Source organism: Talpa occidentalis, unplaced genomic scaffold (genome assembly GCF_014898055.3).
Source record: "Talpa occidentalis isolate TD23 unplaced genomic scaffold, MPIMG_talOcc4v2.1 talOcc4.11, whole genome shotgun sequence".
NCBI lineage: Eukaryota > Metazoa > Chordata > Mammalia > Eulipotyphla > Talpidae > Talpa > Talpa occidentalis.
The window spans coordinates 877,349-899,396 of record NW_023601104.1 but is presented as its reverse complement, the minus strand read 5'-3'; the positions used below and the strand labels follow the sequence as shown (position 1 = coordinate 899,396).

General features: G+C 36.0%; 1 protein-coding gene and 1 pseudogene across 3 annotated transcripts in view; one reads left to right on the top strand and one right to left on the bottom strand.

Annotated features, from left to right (window-relative positions):
• SCAPER (S-phase cyclin A associated protein in the ER) overlaps window positions 1-22,048 on the top strand; it is a 196,622-nt gene that overhangs the window by 164,065 nt on the left and 10,509 nt on the right. The window lies entirely within an intron of this gene.
• Window positions 12,016-12,724, bottom strand: LOC119239495 (caspase-3-like; annotated as a pseudogene).

Sequence of the window (22,048 nt, the reverse complement as noted above, 5' to 3'; positions counted from 1 at the left end):
AGAATTTTTGCCCCTTAAGTTATACCACTTTGAATGCCCTGAACCAAATTCTGTCTCCTTAGCAAAGTGTGACTGCGACTTTCAGCTTGTACTACTAATCTTCCATGCCAAAAATAGACTTACATCCTTAAGGAAAAATCTAGAATGAGGATAGAACATAACACAAGTGCTTCTGTCTCTTAGAGATCATTGTCTTTGAAGCCCTAACTCTGTTGACTGTTCTTTAATAATGTATTTAAATAGATATTTTGTATATTTTGCACATACTTTGGAGTTGGAAGATTATTACAACACACCACTTCACTGTGATTGGAATTTGAAGTCTCTTTATGTTTAACTCCTGTATATTTATTTTTTTGACATAATGCTTGACACATAGTAAAGCATTTAGAAAAGCTTATTGAATTGAACTGAAATGAACTGAAAGGTTATACAGAATGGCTTTAGGTACTATTAATAAAAATCTGTTTAGTTAACCTCACGTAGATTTTGCTTTTTTACACAAATCATGCAGGTATTTTAACAGAAAATATTACGGAATTTTTAAGATTTGAATCCTTTATATAATTACCTTCACCCTTTACTTAAACTTCTTGTTCAGATCTAGAGTCACGTGTGTGTATTCAACTTTGAAAAATATTCTGAATTGCTTCATTAGTTAGAATTTATCTCCGTTATGAAGGAAATTCTTCCATTTATAAAAATTTATAGTTAAATTTTGAATAAAAAACTTAAGTATATTACTTAATTTACAATAAAACATTAATTTTTTCTGCAGCACTGCTAGTATGTAAACTAAAATCTAATTATTTTGTGTTTTTATTTCAATGAGAAGTTGACGCGAAAGGATATATAATTCATGCTCTTTGGAAAGAAAATGTGCAGTGCTAGTTTTTGTAGATATTATAGCATAGTCTGATGTTGTGGTTTGAGTTTTGATTGGTATGTTCATTTTAAATACTTTATCTGTTTTAAAAAATTAAATCTTCTTTAAGTTCTCACTTAATACACGTAGTTGTCCTTGATTATAGCCCCTTCTTCCTGATAACAAGTGTGCAATGTAGCATGTGAGTTATGTGATATAGAAAGACAATTTTGTATTTACTCATAAGGAAGTTTCATTTTTAATCAGTGACAGTAGCTATAGTAAACATACTTGTTCTACTTAAACTTATTACTTGTCATTTGTGATGTCTTGTATTATATACACCTAGTCGGCGACCCTTCTTCTTTGACATATAAGATTTTATTTATATCACCTCTGACCTAGTAAAATTGTACCTTTGACCTTATGTACTTGACATATCAGATAACTTACTCTTGATCTTTGACTCATTTTGTGTTAAGCCTGTTAAACATAATAAGTAGCCACCCAGCAAAAAAGGTTCAATGCTTTATGTTTATATTGTTATATTCTTCTCTTTTATCTTCTTAGAATCCAGATGATAAAAATTATAGTTTTGAAAGTAGAAAAAAGTGATAGTTTAAATGCATTCCAAATTTTTATTTTTTAAGCATTGCTAGAGAAATAATAAAATAGTTTTAATTAAAACTTTGATCTTTTTCTGGTCCTGTTTTCACACTATCAAAAGGAGCTGATAGTGATTTTTGTGGAAGCTGCATGAAGTATATTTAATCCTGTGTAGAGTATGAAGTTAAAAAGTGTGTTTATTTTTTAATTTGAATCCATGTATTTATGTGTTTGCGAGACTCTTTGGCTTTCAAGTCATGTGAATTATAGAAACTATTTGTAACCTGAATAGAAAATATATAGGAAATAATCATTTCTTTTCATTTGATACATGAAAGTATGAAAAAAATATTCATGGAGGAACTTAAATTAACTACAGTTTCTTGGATGTTTACAACCAAGTGTGATATTTCACTTCTCAAATTAGTGTTTCAACTTGGAAAAATTATGCTAATTAGGTGATTGAAGAAAAATAAGATTTTAAATTAGTAAAAATGTAAATACATCAAAATACTTATCAAAATATAAGCCACTCTCTTTGGTCAGAGTCTGCCTGTCATTGAGGTAGAAGAAGAGGTAGCTATCTCCCCAAATTGATGACAGTCCAGAAAATAATAGATAATTTCTAACATGTATATTTGTTTCTTTATCTTGCTCATCTTTGTTTTTATAAGCAGAAGTATTTACTGTCTTTTATATTCATGTTAGGAAAACATGTTGTTTGTCTTTCAGCAGAAAATGAAGCCACATGAACAAACTAGAACTCACTTAGTATAAATCTCCCCATACCCCGCCATGGAGTATGTTTAGAGAAATAATCTTGCCCTATATTATAGGACATAGCTTCCAATGCCTTCAATAGGAAATTTTAGTGAGAGAGAATGTGTGTGTATTCAGTGTATTGTAGCACACACAAGCTGAATGGTAATTTCTTTCTTCTAACGTTTGGAGTTCTTATGGTAGTAAATTTCACTTACATTCTAACTAGGATGTACAGGGAATATCTATCTATAACTGATTCAAGGATTAAATTTAAACTAGGTAACTAGTTTGTTTTGAACCTGAGTTTGATCCAATGTTAAATTATTGGATTTAGTTTATCTGGTTAGAACCCAATCTCTTTTAATTGACAGCCTTTGGTCCCCATACACTTGCTTATCTCCTGAAGATGGCATCTGTGTGTGTTGGAAGAAGAGTGTGTATAACTAACACGGCTCCCTGTTAGAAGGAAAAGTTGAATCTCTTTTCAGAATGTCTTATGGGTTCTCTGATTTCCAATGTGATCCCTTCTTTACCTGTTTCCTTAGTGTTCTCTGAGCTGCCATTACTGAAGAATGGCTAGTGAACCCTTAATTCTGTTCTCCACTACAGCTCCAGCCATTTATCTCTTCTTGAGTACACCACACCTCAGTCTTCTTTGCCTAAATATCTTGGAGTCTTTGCCATCATCTCCATTCTGACCCCTGTTTGGCCCACTGTATTTACCAGAGGAGTCACATAAAATTCATAAGAAGGTTCTTTGGGGAGAAGTAAATAACAAGCTTTTTACTGACGACATAGCTTGGCCATATTAGTAACCTATTGGCTTGAAATATTAATGGCCTATGGCTTCCTGTTGTTTTGGAACATATATCTAAACTTCATTATTTTAGAGTGTTTTTTCTTACATTTACTTTAGAACAAATTCTAGTTGCCTGACTAGCTGGATTGAGGCTATATATTAAGAAAGGTAAAATAGATAATCACATTAATAATTTTGAAATATTACTCCTGATATTCCTCTTTTTCATTCTTGTATTTCTGATGTTACATGTCTATTCCACTTTCAGTACTAATAATTACATTCTCTTTTATATTGGCTTTCATTTACTGAATACTGTTTTGGAGATATTTATCATTAGTCAATGATTCAGGGCAAGAACTTAAAGAACTACAATTTTTTTAGGGTCTTTGTAGACTTTAATGTCTTTGGAACAATATATTAAACCTATATAAAATTCTCCATGAATCTTTTCTTTTGAACAGTTGCTTTATTGTAAAATACTATTATAAAAAGGTAGCAAATACCTGCACTTTAGAAACTTAAGCTATTTGGGTTTTGATAATACTTTATCCTGTAACTCCTAGACTTCTCTCATAATGCTGTTTAAGCTAATAAAAATATAAAATCCATTTAAGCCATGTTTCTGCATGAGTCCTTAAAGCCTATATATTGTAACAGATGTTAATTTTTGTGTGCATTACGATGATTCCCCAATTTTACAGTTGTAATAATTAAGGCCACTTTTTTTTCTCTTGGCATCTGTTTATTTGGGGATTAGAATGAAGTGTTTCTAGTTGATATTTTAAGTGTTAATTGTTATATGGCTTGGATGTTATTTGTAACTGGTACATACTGCTTTTAAGAAGTTACTTACAGGGTTAGTTGAGCGCTGGGTTGCGAAGCTGTTCTGCAGCGCCGGTTCGATCCCCGGCTGCTAGGAGGTACATGGCGCGCAACCTCTCCTGCTGCTTCAGCAGTGTACTTCGGTCCTTCTGCCTGCTCTGCTCCTCTGGCTCTTGAATTCTCTCAGCTTCTGACTGTACCCAGTGCATATAAACATAAATAAATAAATGCCTCTATTACTTACATATCTTAAACTATTGCTTTATAAAAGATAGAAACCCTTAAACTCCAGATAATGGTAGCTTGGGATGACTAGAACTGTGGCTACCTTTATACTCCCAGAGTACTTTCTCATCTGTCTCTTTTCTGTCAGCTGTTAGGTGTTACACAGTGGTGGCCTTTGGTGGTATAAACAGACTGGAGCAATTGTGATGATTATTTCACAGCTGCTGTGTTTCAGTTGGATCATGGACCATCAGAAACAGGGTTTTGGTGATACATATTTATACCTGAAACTCCTATGTTTAACTGTGCTCTCAAAGTTTTGTAATATGTATACTTCTTTTATGTAGAAATTTTATGTATGCATTATCTTGGAATTCACAGTAAGGCAGTTTCATGTGGAAGGAATAAAGGAAACATTTTTTTTTTTTTTTTTGCATAGGAATTTACTAGTGGAGACACTCTTGTTTTGCCCTATTCAGATAATTCTCAATAAGTTATTGATTGTAAATGCCTTTATTTTCATTAAGACTTTATTAGGTTCTTTATCTGAAAATTTAGTGGTATGTTTTTTAGTTCCAAAATAGACATTTTGAGGAGCATGGAATGTCCATTTCTGATAAGAGTTACTAAGTTTAAGTAATAGTTTTGTCAATTTTGTTCCTCTTACTATTTGCAGAGTAGGCTTATCACAAAGCTAAAAAACAAAATTTTTGAAATCCAATAATTTGGTCTTGCTTTTTTTTTTTTTTTTTAAGATTACCAAGTATTTCAGCCTCACAAGTAAATATAGTAAGCCCTACATTCCTGCCACCTAAGTAACTAGATGGTGATAACCTTTTCTCCTACCTCCATAGTGGAAGGATAGAGGGATATAAAAGGTGGGTAGTGGGACCAGGTTTGAGGATTAGAGTGAAATCTTTGTGTTCTGTGGTGAGAAGTCAGTAGACAATCCTAAACCTGAATCCTAGCCATACAAATATACATTAAGGAATATATTGAAAAATGTCAGGTAAAATCTTTACCTCTGGATTCTGGAAAGAAGTTATCAGTATTTTCTTTGAACCCTGGACTGTTTAAGATAATAAGTTAGTTGCTTCAATTATGTACATGGGTGCCTTTGATAAAAACAAAAACATTGAACCTTTTTACTTATGTGAAACAACTTTTTAGCATAAATAATGCTGTAGGTGAATCGTTCTCCATTTTTCTATTACCATTTTCTAGTTTTAACATCAATGTTCTAGTAGATTCACAAAACATATGAGGCTATTTTTCTAATTCTGAAAATTTTCCTTAAAGTCTGTTTTGGTTGGTGGTAATATAGTCATATTAGGTTTCATTTATTGTTTGCATGGTGTATCTTTTCCTACTTTTTAAATGTTTTGGCGAAATTTGTTATATGTATTGATGCATCCATAAGATGTATATATGCTATTTGTAAAACAATATAAAATGAATATCTGCATACCTGCTACTCAGTGAGAATCCTGATGGGAATTTCTGGTTTTGTTTTGTTTGTGAGGGATATTTTCACTAGGTGTAGATTTGTAGCTTTACAGATTTGTAGATATTTGCTATCTTCTTGTTCCCATTACTGATAGAATAAGTTTATTACTCTTAAAATTTTTACTAATGCGCTATCATTGGTCTCTCCCCCCCCCCCCCAATATAGGATTCTTCCCTCAGGAAGAAATGTCTTCTCACCTACCATAACCATTCCATTGCGTTCTCCTGTCCTCCCTCCACCCATCCCTCGATGCCTCCATCTTCATGAACACCTGAGGTCCGTGGTCAGCTTTCCAAGGTTGATTGTAAAGTTTGTCTTTCTCTGGTCCATTGTTTGGTTTCCTGTATTCCACCTGCAAGTGAAATTATTCAGTATTTCTTTTTCTCCTTCTGGCTCACTTCACTTCAGATAATCCTTTCCAGTTCTACCTGTGCTGTGCAAATGGAGTGAGTTTGTCTTTTTTGATTGCTGAGTAGTATTCCTGCATGTGCGCATGCGTGTGTGTGTGTACGTACACATGCCATATCTTCTTGACTCACTCACCTTTTCTGGGACACTTGCATCATTTCCACTCTGAGGCTGTGATGATTGCGAGGCTGTGACGTGGGAATAGCAGTTTCCTTGCAGGTTAGTGTCTTGAGGCAGGTTTATTCCTGTTTTCCTTTTCAGAACCATTGAGGCTACCCCTTTGCCTCTCCATTTCTATATAACCTGTACGGTTTATTTAAGATGAATTAATCCTGTTTGAATTCTGCTCAGGATCGTGTGGAAACTGGGGAGCAACCACACCGGTGTTTCTTAAACGATTTCCCTTTCTTCTCCCTTCCCTCCCTCTTTCTTTGTTTCCTCATCTCTTCTTCGCATCCATTAGTTTTCCGACTCATGTTCTGTATTTTTGTGTGAGTCATTTGAGAAAGTGTATAGTTTTCTTCATTTAAGTCTTATACATTCTGTTTTTTAACTTTTTTTTTTTTTTTTTAGATTTTGTTCATTTATTTATACAAGCACTGGGTACAGTCAGAAGAGCGGGAGGGTGAGGGAATTCACCACAGGCAGACTGATGAAGTACACTGCTGAGGGGAGCAGCGGGCATGGCAGGAGAGGTCTGTCATGCCATGTGGGACCCTCGCCGGCGGCCGGGGATCGAACCGGCGCTGCAGAGGCTGCAGGCAGCTTTGCGGCCCAGTGCTCAACCGCTGCGCCACCAGGGGAGGCCCTAAGTCTTATACGTTCTTATAGGCTTAGTTATTTTTAAATAATTTATGTTTTTTTTAAATATTTATTTATTTATTTATACAAGCACTGGGTACAGTCAGAAGCACGCGAGGGTGAGAGAATTCACCAGAGCGGGGAACAGAACAGGCAGACTGATGAAATACACTGCTGAGTGGAGCAGCAGGCATGGCAAGAGAGGTCTGTTGCACCATGTGGTTACCTCGCGGGGCGGCTGGGAATCGAACTGGCACTGCAGAGGCTATGGACAACTTCACAGCCCAGCGCTCAACCACTGTGCCACCAGGGGAGGCCCAATAATTTATGGTTTTTAAAAGTATTTTGAATTTCAGTTTTTATTTCCCTTTAGACAAGGAAGTATTCCCAAGGCTATGGATTAGAGGGTGGTTTGCTGACTTTGTTTTATTTAATAATCATGAGTGTGTGTGTTTATAAGTGTACAGTGGTTCATAAATTGAACTGCCATCTTTGCGTGGCAGCCAGGTTTGTCTTCTGAATGTTGCTCAGTTTTGGAGTATGTGCTGTCAATATGAGCACTAGCCTTTGTTTTCTAGTTTCCAGTTGGAATGCATTATGGTCAGAGGTTATGACTTCTGTAGGTTTTACTTAGGGGAGTTTATTGATTTTCTTTATAGCTTAACCCTTATTATTTTAAGAAGAGTAAGTAATCTCTTTGTTTTATATTTGTATAATTAGATCAAATTTTTGATGTAAATCTTCTTACACTTTGGATCATTAAATACACTTCTCTCTAAAAAAATGTATGTACTCCCACTATGCAATTTGTATCCGCTTGTATTTTTAAAAACAGTTTTTGCCATATATATTATAGTTTTACCATCATGGTCATAACTTTACATGCCTTTTATCTTACTGATAAATTTTAACTTTTAACAATATGAAACCTGCATCATTGCTATTTAATGCCTCCTTCCTTGAATATTATTTCTGTATGGCATTAATATTGCAAACCTAGCTTTGGTTAGTGTTGTCTTACATATTCTTTCATAATTTCTTCCTCCCACCCCAATCCCTCCTCTCTTATTCATACTTTTTATTTATGTATCTAGGTCTGTTTCTAAAAAAAGTACACATTTATTTTAGTTGTTTTCTGCTCTATAAAACAGTACCATGCTATATGTAATTTATTTTGGATTTAACTCTTTTCCACTCAATATCACAGTGCGTAGATTCATCCAAATTCAAAATTTGTTGTTATTAAAATGCTTTGAGGTATAACCGCATATCTTATATAAAACTGGTATAAGCTTCACTAAAGTACATTTATTTTCATATTTATAATTCAGTAATTGCCCATGAAACCATTCAACATGATGAAGTTAGTGAACACACTCATCACCTCAAGAAGTTTTTTGTTTGCCCTACCCTAATTTATTTTCTGCCTACTTTTGTCAATTTTTAAGAGAGATGTTGAAGCCCCCTATTACTTTGTGTTCATTTCTTTCTCTAGGTCTGTTAATTGTTTATACATCTTGATGCTCCTTAATTTGGTTTTCATATATATTAATGAGTATTATTTACTTGTGATGGGTTAATCATTTGTTGCTATGTAATGCCCACCCCTGTCCCTTGTTAGTTTATTAGCTGGATTAATATGACTACCCCTGCCCTTTTGAGGTTACCATTTCCTTATAGAATTGTTTTTCAAAACATTTACTTTGGTCACAGATACTCTCGGGAGCCCAGAAGCCATGCCAGAGAGAACCATGTGGCTCTCTCCACTGCTGAACCCAGTCACTGCTCACCTGGGCGTCCTTCAGTGAACTGTGGGACAACCTAGTCTTTCACTGTTCTTTCCTTCCTAGGTCAGTAGGAGAGCCCAGGAGGTCTCTTGGTGGAAGGCTGATAGCCCTTTCTGTGTGCTGGCACCATTCCTGACTTAACTGATTCTGAGTCTCTCCTTCCCTTGCTACAGATTTCTGGCTCTCCTCCTTGCTTGCATGCTGATCTTACTTTCCCAGCCCCATTCCAGATGTGACCACGCGCTCGTGGTGCTTGTTCTCAGTATTCCGAGGGGAGTACCGATTCAAGGACCTGTCTATCCTCCATCTTCTCTCTCTCCCCTTTAGATCCTTTGGATTTATGAAGAATTATGTCTTTATATTCTCAGTTCTGTTTTAGAATATTTTTAAATAATAGGAAGCAGGTTATTTTCTTTGATTTATAGCTATTTATGAAATATGTTTATTCTGAGACCACACTTGACAGCTCTAAAAATATCAGTCTAATAAAACCCTATATTGTGTCACTTATATTTTCTTGCTTATCCAATTGTTAGTACTTTTACATTCATTCCCAAAGAACATGAATCTACCCAGATCTTAATTTTTTCTTGTCTCTTTTAAAAACTAAGAAACTATGAGAACCCTTAGGAAGAGTTGGATACAATATCAAAGTCAGAAACCTCAGTGTGAATTATTTCATTTACTGTAGTAAATTCTGTTAGAAAGTCCAGAGCTTTGGTCTATATGCCATAAAAGGTTATTAAAAGAATAAGAAGCATATAAATGTTGATGAGATCATGTCTGTAGAAGTATTAGTTTACTTGTATATTCGATTAGGATTTCATGTTATAACAATGAGAATTCACAATTGTGGCATACATACTAGACTGAATTTTGTGTGTGTGTGTGTTTCTATGGGATTATCCAAAACTGGTTAGTTTTGGGATTTGTCACATTGATTTTTAGAATGTTAAAGAAAAGGGTCTTTAGAATTTGTTGTCTGATCCTTTAATGTATTAAGTAGTGAGGAAACTGTCAGTTCTTAGTAGGATATTAGGATTTACAATGAACAGGATTCTGTGAGACTAGGGCCTGCATTTTTAAAATTATGTTATGTAGGAAGTAGATCCAGGAACATTTGGGACAATTTTTGGTTCTTATTAATATTTTGAAAAAAATAATTAAATTAATTATATCATCAGAGATGATAATTTGCTTTTCCTTGTGCCTGGAGTATAATAGTTAAAATTGTGAGTAGATAAAAAATCTGAGTATATTTTTACAGTTATATTCATTCTTCTACAGAATTAGTAAACTGCGGCAGCTATGATCTTATACAATTCAATCCACTTTTCTTTGTTAGCATTTGTTTTATAATTATTAAAACATTAATATGCACTGTGGAAAATTTGAGAAAAGTAAAGGCCTTCTGTAATCATTTTGATTTACTATTTTCTGTTCTTTATATATGAATATCTCAATCTCATGCACTTATTTACTCTGCTACATAGATGTAAACTCTGTTATATACACGTGAATCCACATTTTTGTTTATCATTGTACAATGTATGTTTTTAATCATTACTATTGTTTAAAATTAATCAAATTTATATAGTATCATCTCAGTATGTTGTCATAATTCATTTAATCAGTTCCCTTCTCCTAAATTTTGTTGTAAATCTCACTGCAGTGATTATAGAGATATCTCTTTGTACCCCCTTATTTCCTTATTGTAATTATATAGAAGCAAATTTGTTTATTTATTGGTAATTTTCTATTTAGTATTGGAAATCTAAAACTTGTAACTCATTTTTACAAAATCGTCACATAGGAACATGTGTTAAAATACCATCTGCTTCATTTATTAATGAAAATTAACAATCTAATAAAAAAAATCACTGTCATTTATAAATATGAGTTACTATATTTGAGACCTCAGCATGTGAACCAGTGAGCTACAAGGGTGCTCTCTGTGACAACCGAACACCTAAGAGCTGAGCCTCCTTTACTGCTGGCCTGCTCCCTTCCTTTCTGGCCTGCTGCTTCTCTGTGCTCCAAAGCAGGGGAGGATTCCATGATTTCTGAAATCCTGTGTATCAAGGTCCTTTTATTACAGAGAAGAGTATGTAATTATACCTGGATCATTTCCCTTTGATTGTGAACTTCAACAGAAAATATCAGTCTCAGTAATTTTACTACAGTGTACTGTGGTTTCTGTTGTGACTCCCACCATCTTCAGAACAATTCCACTTCTGAAGGCTCTGATTTGTTTCATTTTCTTGGAGGTTCTTGCCTTGGGGCAGCCTCTAGCAGACACTAGCAGACACTAGCTAGCAGTCCTTTTTCAGAGGCTGTTGTTTATGACTTGGCCTTCATCACAATGGGCTATGCTGAGTCTCCTTTGGTTCAAGCCATTTTCAAATTATGTAGTATCCAACTAATTAAGCCATAATTTCTTCCTTACACCTCACTGTTTTGGTCTATCTAAGTTGTTTTTTAGAATTTCAATTCTTCTAGCTCTCAGTTTGACCAGCAGTTTGATGTTTTTAACCTTACTGCATCTTCAAACATTTTGCTGATATATGACACATAACAAATTGGCACAAGGACAAACGCAGTTTCCTTTGCTGGCCTTTCAGCACCTTAATTGTTTTTAAAACCAGCCTTCTATTAATGTTGCATTTAGCCTGAAAACAGTCAACTTAGTTTGCTCACATGTTCTCTCAAATAAGTAATTTTTTTCTTTTTCAATATCAAACATCACAAAACCACAAGCTCAGGGAGATGACCTAAAAACACATTTAACTGATCGGCAGATATAATTTCTAAAATCAAGACCTTTAAACCTTTAATCACATACCTGGATCCCCAAGTTCCAGGATCATCAGGACTATATCCACATCATCATGACTACAGTTTTTCAAAAAGTAAAATGCATGCTCTTAAATGCTCTATCAGTATCAATATCATTAAAATGATTACTGTGTTATTTACCTTTTTCATTATGATTTAAAATTCATGGTATAATATCACTGAAACTGCTAATTATGAAATCTATTAACTTACAGTCGTTTCCTCTTATAATGTCTGTACCATTATCCAGTTTTTTTTATTCCTCATTAAATTCAACTACTGGATTTTTTTTTAATTTTAAACATGACAAGTTTATTAGAAGAAAGAAAGGAGAAGATACTTGCACAGACACAAGCGAGCAGAAAGAGCTGTCCCTTAGAGGTACAGGTTTCTTAAAAGATATGCCTGCATCATCACAGGCGGGCAGCCTTGGGAGAGAGGTACTCATCCTACACGAGTTTGAGTTTGAGGTAGCTTCATAGTAGTTCTGTTGTTATGAAAAGTGACGGTGGTCAATTTAGATTTAAATACAGTATCAGTTATACCATTTCCTCACTTTGCATACAATTTTAAAAAAAAAAGGTCGTCCATTTCTTTAGTTACAAAAATACATTTCTTTTGTGAGCATGGGCACAATAACTCTGCTTCTTTTGCATGAAAACTAGAGTCAAAGGAAAAGGACCCAAATTTCATTGCTACCTTTTGGTTAAACCAGGCAAGAATGTCCCTGAGTTCAAGTTCGTGAGTATGCAGTTTTATCATAGCGCAAAGTGACTGGATGGACCAGTGTCCTTCCTTTGAGTTTTGCAGAAACTGTAACCAGTTGCTGTTTCATGCACATTCAAGAGGTCTGCCTCTGTCGCTGCTCTGTGACAAGTCTTGCAGCTTCAGCACCCCTTTTGGTCTCAATACCAGCGTCCACTTTTGTACCTCACTAGGCCCAAATGCTGAAAAGTTTGGTTTTGCCTGTAGACTTCTACAGTAATCCCCTCTGATGAAACTTACTAATTTTTCAGGTCAATAAGTCCAGTTGTTCCAAAAATTCTTTCTTCCTCACCATGGGTTAGAAGTACGCAGAACTATGATCTTTAGAAATATGCATCAATTCTACACTTTATTCACGTGTAAGATTGTTTTTGTTCCTGACTTCATATTTCAACTTCGTGACTGTTGTACCTACAACTGTGCCAGATTTATGTGCCATCCCAGTACTGTCTGAAAGAAAGCACTTAATTGTTATACATAAAACCACGTCAGGATAATCCATTTTGTTAACTATTGCCCAAGGATAGTCCAGATTTCATTGAAATAAAGATTTTTATTTCTGAATTTTAATGGATTTTTAATCCACTGGGTGCTCAGTGTTTTCCATGGATTCTTAAATTAATGCAGAGTTTCCGTGCAGCTACCAACATCCTCATTTCACTCCATGCCAGTGAGCAAATTCTTTTAAAGTCTCTCTATTTTTTTTAACCAAGTATTTTTTCACATAGCAAGTAGACTGAGTTGTGAGATTAGTTTTTGTTTTTATATAACAGAAGCAGGGATACCAGTATCTGAAAAGCTCCGTATTGGGATGTGAATGCTATCAATAAGTTTTGATATATTAAGAAGGAATGCCATCAAAGGATTTTAAGAAGGAATGGCATCAAAGATCAGAGACTATACATTGAGTTCTGGAATTCAAGGCAGGATTCATATCATAGCAAGAATCTAGAACACAATGGATAGGGAGAAAAAAGAAACTTTTTTTTTAAGGAATGGACTATTGCTGAGAATAGATTAGGTCAGACAAGTTGCTGCATGCTCTGTACACAGATGTGCAAGGATTGCCTGAGCATACTGAACAGCGAGATTCCTGCTAGCTGGTGGACCAATCCTGCTAGTGTACTTCCTATCCTGTCATCACAGATTTGACTGGAGTATTAGGTGAAAAGCGTGAGAACTGCCTTCTCTTCACTGGCTTCAGAAAGCAGATTCTGGTTCTTTTTAGTCAGCACTGTTTCTTGGGACTCAGGTTACTCATCATTCCATAACTATGAGTGAATGTTTGTCCTGTCCCATATTGGATCAATAAAATCATTAGTTTCAGTAAAGCTACTCATTGTCTGCTTTTATGCAGGGGTTTGCCCCTATTAAACCTGAAATACTAACTCAGTTCTTGAAAATTGCTTAAATGTATTAATGCAGTTTCAAACAGGGCTCTTAGATGTTTGAAAGGTACAGCAAATATTGTGATATCATGTACTTATTTTAGCTTGGAACCACACTTAAATGTTAAGATTCATGCGTACAAATTATTTTTCCTTATATCCAAGATGACTGTTTTCTTATTAGTAGGAAAATGTAAAACAGATAGTAGGCAGAATAGAATGATGAAAGTCGATGTACTCACTATTGGAACATTTGTTAGGTAAATTCATGGTGAATCCTGCCTTGTTGCTCTATCCACTCCCTCAAATACTATTTCGAAGTCAGTTCTACATCCCATTTAAAGATAGCTATGTAAAAAGATTTTTTTTGTGCTTGTTATACATTCGTATTATAAAAGAGGAAATTAAAATCTGTCACAGTCATCTTGTGAAATATTGTACTGTTTTGTCTTTATTTTCTTAAAAAAATTTTTTAACACGAGGTAACATTGGTTTAAACACAGTGTATGGTCCAGGGAGTCAGTTCACACCTCCACAGATACACACCCCGCCCTTACTCTACCCACCACCAGAGGATCCACATCCCTTTATCCTGGACTATTGGGCCTCCCTTCTTTGCTCATCCCCATTTTTCTCCTCAGGTAGCCTCAATTCTTGCCTTTATTTTCATATAGCCAATTTCTGCATAGGCATTGTACACATATAAGTAGGCAAACATATATATGTATATAGTAATTATATATTTAACTTTTTGCCTAATTAGATAAGGAAAAGACTAATCATTATAGTAAATACACTAAAAACAGGGCTTCCCTGGTGGCGCAAGTGGTTAAGCGCAACCTATGAAGCTGTCAGCAGCCTCTGCAGCACAAGTTTGATCCCCGACCATGGAGCTACCCACATGGTGCAGCAGACCTCTTCTAACTCGCCTGCTGCTCCCCTCAGCAATGTATTTCAGTCAGTCTGCCTGTTCTGTTCCCCACTCTGTCTCTGGTGAATCCTCTCACCCCCCACACCTCTGGCCTATACCCCAGTTCTTGTATGCATAAATAAATAAATCTTTTAAAAAAGATGCTAAAAACACAGTGATTTTAAAAATATAGAACTTTATTTCTTGTAGTGTAGTCCTGATGTATGTCAAGTTCTCAAGATGGCTTTATCCCATGTGGATTTTTTAGGGACTCATCTCTGTTCTCTGTCATCCCCTAAGATATTTCCTTCCCTTGGAGATTAAAGCTGTGTTACAACCTCTTTTGTGTTCCACTGTGCAAAAGATGGGAAGAAAGTGAATAAACCCTCAAACAGAACTTATATTTATATTCTGTTGAAAAGAGTTCAGTTACCTGGCTCCCTCTAATTCTAAGAGGGGTTGAGAGATTCAGTCTCTAGCAAGGGAATTATGCGACTTGCTATAGCTCTGTTAATGTACAGTCTGCTGCAGTGTAGTAGTGTTCTCTGTCCCATCTCCTGCCTGTTGGCTGGTGGATCTAAAGACTTGATCAGACTAAGGTTTAACCCTTTTGGAAAAATTGAAATTGGTATTGAACTCTTTCATCAGGATGAGCATAATGTATGATTGTCTTTCTGTGTTGATGTTATTAGCTATTGATGTTATTAGCTCTGGATTAATGGATCCCTACATTCATTAATTTATGGATATCAGGATATTCCAATTCTGCTTTTCACCTTTATTTATTATTTGGAATATATTGTAAAGAGAGCCTGTCCCTTAGCTGGTTTCTGAGTGACAGGATAAATTTTTTATTATTTACCATTTCCAGGATAATGAAATTGATTCTGTATTCTCCTCTAAAACTCCAAAGCTGTTCAATTTGGTTTTAAATTTTATATATATATATATATATAAAATACAAATAGTTTCAAATATATATAATGTATATAGCATATATTATATATTTATGCTGTTTGATTTATACACTTTTGTGTATAAACTCATGATTTATATTATGCCGCGGACCAGCATGCTTTAAACACTTTTGCTGGGTTTCAGTCATTTGAAATTTTCCTTTTTGTAGCCCAAATTATGTCATCTTTACTCAGTGAAAACCTCTTAAAATTTGCTCTCAAGTTCTTTGGATATTTGTCTCATTGAATTGGTAGTTACCTCCTACTTGGCATGGCATGATATTTAGACTTTTGAGCCACTATTTTGCTAAGAGAATCCTGGTTCTTCTGAGAAATGGTATTTCAAGAGCACAGCCAAGAATATTCATTGGTACTGGGTTGGTCATTGTGAAGGGATTTAGGAAAAAAGATCTTAAATGTACGTGATACGTGTGAGTGTGTGTACATACTTACATATATATATTTTGTATGCATTATTTATAGATAAAGTGTTCATGAATTTTTACACTTCAGATTCAACACTATGGGGATATTACTTCACCTTTTGTGTACTGTATCTCTTGTTTCTCCATACCAAGCATTCTTCTCAAGGACACCGGGAATGATAGAATTATAATGTCCACAAATCTCTTTTACTTGATCACAAAGTACACACTACAGTACTCAGAAAAACATGGCTAGTACTTCCACCATTGATGTAATTACTGAGAATAGTTTTATTTCATATTTTCCCCATTCAACTCATCAACTTTTATGGTAATATTATGAATAATCTGACATAACAGCCTTACATACTACATTCCTAGCTTTTAACCACCATTTTAGTCTTTCTAAGTGCACGTGTAATAATCACCAGTAGTCTTTATATCTATTTCTCTTGAGTCATTTTGTGTTTCTAAGGTTTGTTTTTTTAGTAGATTCCTCAGGAAGGGCTAATTAGAATAATGTCCTCTAAGTGTCTAAATGTTTACAGCTTGTCTTTGTAAGGTTTGTTTTTCAGTAGATTCCTCAGGAAGGACTAAAGAGAATAATATCCTTTGAGTATCTAAATGTTGATAGCTTGTCTGTGTTCTTTATACTTGAAGGTTATACTAGATATAAGTATATTTTTTTCTTTGAAAGTTCTAAATACATTAATTCATTTTCTAATGACTGATACTATCTAAATTTTTTCATTTGCTTTTTTCTTTAAATACCAGAGATTTATTAGGATATATTGGTACTAGCCACATTAGTATTTTCAGGCATGTGATGTACTCTTTCATTATTTAATTATGCTATTTTCAGGAAGCTTTTCCTATATTAGAGCTTTTAATATTTGATCTTTTCCTTTGCTTTAGTCTTTTTTCAAAAGCACCCTTACTATCCTCATATTTCACTTATTCTCAAATTATTTTTATTTAAATTTTTTTCTTTCCACCTTTTGTCTGAGGCATTATTTATTGTCTTTATTCACACTTATGTTCTACTTTATCTCATTTTTGAATGCTTTTTTTCATTTTCAATCTTATTTGAGTTTTATAACCTATATTCTGAGTTTTTTTGTTTTTTTTTTAAAGATTTATTTATTTATTTATATAAGCACTGGGTATGGTCAGCAGCGCGGGAGGGTGAGAAAATTCACCAGAGCCAGAGTGGGGAGCAGAACAGGCAGACTGATGAAGTACACTGCTGAGGGGAGCAGTGGGCGCAGCAGGAGAGGTCTGCAAGCCACGTGGGACCCCGGCCAGTGGCCAGGGATCGAGCCGGTGCCACTGAGGCTATGGGCAGCTTCACAGCCCAGCGCTCAACTGCTGCGCTAACAGGGGAGACTCTAAATTCTGAGTTTTTAAGATGGTGGTTCATGTTATTTTCTCATGTATTGCACTATTTTCTGTATTTGTTTGAGCTTAGTTTAATGTAAAAAACGGTTAGTGACATTTTGATTTATTCTGTCTAGGGTTTTTTGGTGTGCATTTTTCTTAGTGGGGCTATTAGATTTATTTTCTTTTTCAATTTGTAATTTAGTATTTGACCTTGATACTTTTCTTTTGTCTGTTTTTTGAAATAGGTTTAAATATAGTTCTGTTTATCTTTTTTTTTTAAATTGAGGTAACATTGGTTTCCAACACAGTATGTATTTTAGGAGTACAGGTTCATACCTCTTCAAATGTATGTTATCATGCCATGCCTACCACCAAAACACTAATAATCCTCCACCCACAGCTCATTGGGCTCCCTTCACCCCTTTTTTCACCCATTTTCTCCTCTGGGAACCTCAGTCCTTCAGTCAGAATTCAGTGGTTTGTTTGGTTTGAGTTTCATCTGTTTCTTTTATTCCACCTGTAAGTGAAATTATTGGAGATTTGTTTACTCTGAAACTTTCTGGTTCTGTCTCCTGCTTTGATCTAGGCATTTTTTCCCTTTATCTCTGTTATCAATTTGTTGTCCCTGTGGCTCAGTTTCAAGTTCATAGGGGCTGTCTGTCACCAGGCTGTTCACACCTTAATGCAGGCACCTGCCATTAAGGTAGACAAACCCTTCTCAGTTTTAAATGGTTTTCTCAGAGTTGCTTATGGAACCTTCCAGTGAAAAAATGGTTCCTTTTTACTGTTCTCAAATTAATTACTCATTTTGCTGTTAACTTTCTTATTTCTCCTTCAAAGACACTGAAACCCAGCTGATCTCTTGGTGGTTTGTCCTCACATACTTCTTTTGGAGGGTTATGAAAATATGTTGTCAGTTTGTTTTGTTGTAAATGTTTTCTATGGGTTTTGCTTTGGCTTACTAATTGTTCTTTATGTTTTACGTGATGATTCAGAAAGAACAGAACTTAGCTGCCACTACCTTCATCTTCTCAGACTCTCCATAATATAAGTCTTTTCATCACTGATACTGATGTTGTTTTGGAGAGGTGTTAGGTTCTGTAGTGGGGAGAAATACCAGGTTGAGGCCAGTGGCATTGGAATGAGAGGATTTACCAGAGACAGAGTGGAGAACAGAAAAGGCGAGTTTATTGAAATACACTGCTAAGAGAAGCAGTGGGCAAGACAGGAGAGGTCTGCACATGAAGGAGAATTGGAGGCTCTCTTTTTATACTCTGTTTTCATGGGCTTTGTAACTTGGGGTACCAGCTGCACAGTTTATCTGCTGAAATGTCTATTCCCCAGTGCTGGCCTTTGACATAGAAACATGTCCTGGCCTCTGCTTCTGCATTCCTGGAGCTGGGATGTTTTTTTCTGGTCATGGTAGTCATTCTTATGGCCTTGTCCCTAAGGCATACTTATCAATTCCCTTATCTATTCCAGCCTCCCAAACCCATTTACTAGGCCAGGAGTGAGGGCCTTTTATTAACCGTATTAAATTGTACCCCAATTTTAATTATACTGTGTCACATCTAACACTGTGTCTTTTTAATCACCAAAATGTGATCGTTTTCTTATAAAAAGGAAAAACAGTGTAAACTGTAGAAGCAAATGTATGAAAACTTGAAATGTATTTATAAAAAAAAACTGAGACAATAGACACATTTTAAGTCACAGGAAAAAAATGCTAACAACTGGTCAAGTGTACTAATACTGTAACTGGAAAATGCTGGGGTTGGGCTGCCTATTGCTGCCAGAAATCAATGGAACAGAAACAGGAATTGAATTTATAATGAGCACTTTATTGTCAGAAATTCAGCAATCAGAGAAAACGGGGGTATTTTATCAAAATCCTGTTCTGACATTGTTAGCATGCAGAATGAGGAGCACCCTAACACCCCTAAACCTGCCTGTTCTAAAGGATTCTGCCATCTGCTGCATAAAGACAAAACATACTCAGTGCATGAGACTTTCAATAGAAAAGAACTTTAATAGAATTAGTGTGCAATACAGAGAAGAGAAAGAATATAGTTAAAATATTTTCCAATTACACACCCAGAATTACCCAGGGTATGGGTAAATACCCAGCCAAACAGGTTTGTCCTAAAGCAGGACCACACAGGTGCCTTTTGGCGGGCACCCATAGGAAAGGGGCAGAAGGAGCCAAGCAAATCTGGAAGGAAAAGAACACAATCAAAATCTAAGTCAAGATAAAGGCTGCTATTGTCAGCCTCCCTATGGGTGTCTCACCCACATCCGTTTCAAGTGTCTCCTTCCATGTTCCCCAAGTCCCTGGTACAAGTCCAAGGCTGAGAAGCAAGTATAGCTTCTTCTTCACTTGTCTCTCTGTTCCGTGCACCTCCTTCAAGTCGTCTTCCTTCCTCTCCCATAGCCTTCTGGTCTTTTCTACCTTCTCAGCTCTACTCTTCGTTGGGTGATACAGGGAACCTGGAGTAGTCTTCTCTTTCTATGGGGATTACACTGATACATCTCATCTGAAACTGGGCTTTTTTCTGGTGAGTTAAACAAAGATAGTTAATCATAAGCAAACCTCCCACCACACCAGCCCATCATGGTTGGTGCCCGGGTCTTCATCTTGTCCCCACATTGTTTTCACCTCCTTGGTCATCTTGATCTGTCCCGACCCGCGGGATTCGTAGGCACGAAAAGAGAAGGGCTGAGGATTGAAATGAGGGGCTTGAGACAACTTGACGCTAGCGTTTACTTCTTTATTTTTCCTTTTCCTTTCTTTTACTTTTCCCTGTCTTTCTACCTTCCCTGACCTTCTCTCTGCTCCTCTCGCAATAACCTCTCTCGCAATAACCTCTCGACCTTCTCGTGGTTCTCTTCTTATATCCTGGTAGCTCCTCCCATCGTACCTCCCAGTCTCATTTGATTAATAGGAAACACCTGTGGTTTCTCAGCAGGCAAAACGGTAAAGCAAAACTTAATTAATGGCACGTGTGTTGCGCAACACGGCGCATGCTCCAGGCGGCTCCGGACATTGATCCAGGTACATCCTATTTTCCTGGCCTGGGCAAACATCCCGTTTTTCTGAAGGTGTCAATGTCTGACATTTCGGAGGTGTCACTGGGGCAGGACACCTCAATTCAATACAATTTTAGTTCAAAGAAAACAAATTATTAATCACACAGTGTTTGCACTTAGGCTCTGCTGTGTGCATGTGCAGATTCCTATACTAGCTGTGGTATATTCCGCCCTAGTCCCTGCCATTCCCCGCTGTTAGTTATGACCCTTATATCTACAAGGTTTGTTTAAGATTGAAGAAACTTGGAGGGGGGAAGAGAGTGTCTTTCTCCAAAGCAAGAGAGAGTGCTCTGTGATTTTCCCCACCATCAGGTTGAGCCGTTCATTTCTGTGGGGAGATTAAGCGTTGTCATCTGACTACTTTCAGTTGAATCAGGTCGTCATTGGGGGTTTTCTTGTCATGGAAGGCCTGTACCTGTTGGCACCACAGCTGTTGATGGGATTTTTTAAGGCTATTGTGGTCATGTGACAGAAATAAGAGGTGCAATATAAGATTGCCCAGAAAGAAGATATTATTTTACCCCCACCAGGCTAAATGTAAAATTCTGAGTTTTCAGAGTCATACAGAAATTTGGGATATAGTCTAGGTTACAGGTTAAAACAAACACACAACAAGCAAAATAAAAGATCTTCAAAACATTCCAGAGGACAAGAACTTGATTCCACAAAACGAAACAGTACTGAAACAATTTATTTTCCACCTTTACACCAATTTTATCAAATTATTTGAATTTTATCAAATAATTATAGTAATTTATTTGTAAATGAAGTCTAATTTCAACGAACTTGCATAAATTCAGCCGGAACAGAAAGTACTTTACAGACTTTTTAATTTGCTTGGTTGGAACTCCTTATAAGAAGTCTCAAATTTTGATGTTAATTCTTCTGATCCATGAGCAGGGGATGTCTTTCCATTTCTTTGTGTCTTCTTTTATTTCTTTTAACAGTGTTTTATAGTTTTCTTTGTATAGGTCATTTACTTCTTTTGTTAGGTTTATTTCCAAGTATTTGATTTTTTTTTTAAAGATTTATTTATTTATTTATACAAGCACTGGGTACAGTCAGAAGCGCGGGAGGGTGAGAGAATTCACCAGAGCCAGAGTGGGGAGCAGAGCAGGCAGAAGGACCGAAGTACACTGCTGAGGGGAGCAGCGGGCGGCAGGAGAGGTCTGCGCGCCATGTGGGACCCTCCTCCGTGGCCGGGGAGCAGCCAGGGATCAAACCGCTGTTGCAGAGGCTGCAGGCAGCTTTGCAACCCAGAGCTCAACCGCTGCACCACCCAGAAGGCCCGTATTTGATTTTTTTGTTTCAATAAGAAAAGGGATGGTTTTCTTGATTTCTTCTTCTTCAGATTTATTGTTTGTGTATAGGAAGGCTACTGATTTTTGTGTGTTGATTTTGTATCCTGCCACTTTACTGAACTGATTGATGAGTTTAATTAGTTTTTCTGTGGAGGTTTTGGGGTTCTCTGTATATTATATCGTCCGCGAATAGTGATAGTTTGACTATCACTATCCTTGCCTATATGTATTCCTGTATGTAATTTGCAGCAACATGGATGGAGCAGGAAGGGATCATGCTCAGCAAAATAAGCCGGAAAGAAAAAGAAAAATACCGGATGGTCTCACTCATAGCAGGAATCTAGAAAACCTAAATAAGGGACCAGGAAAAAGAATAACTATAAGAAAGAAAAAATCAAAATCAACAAACAACTATA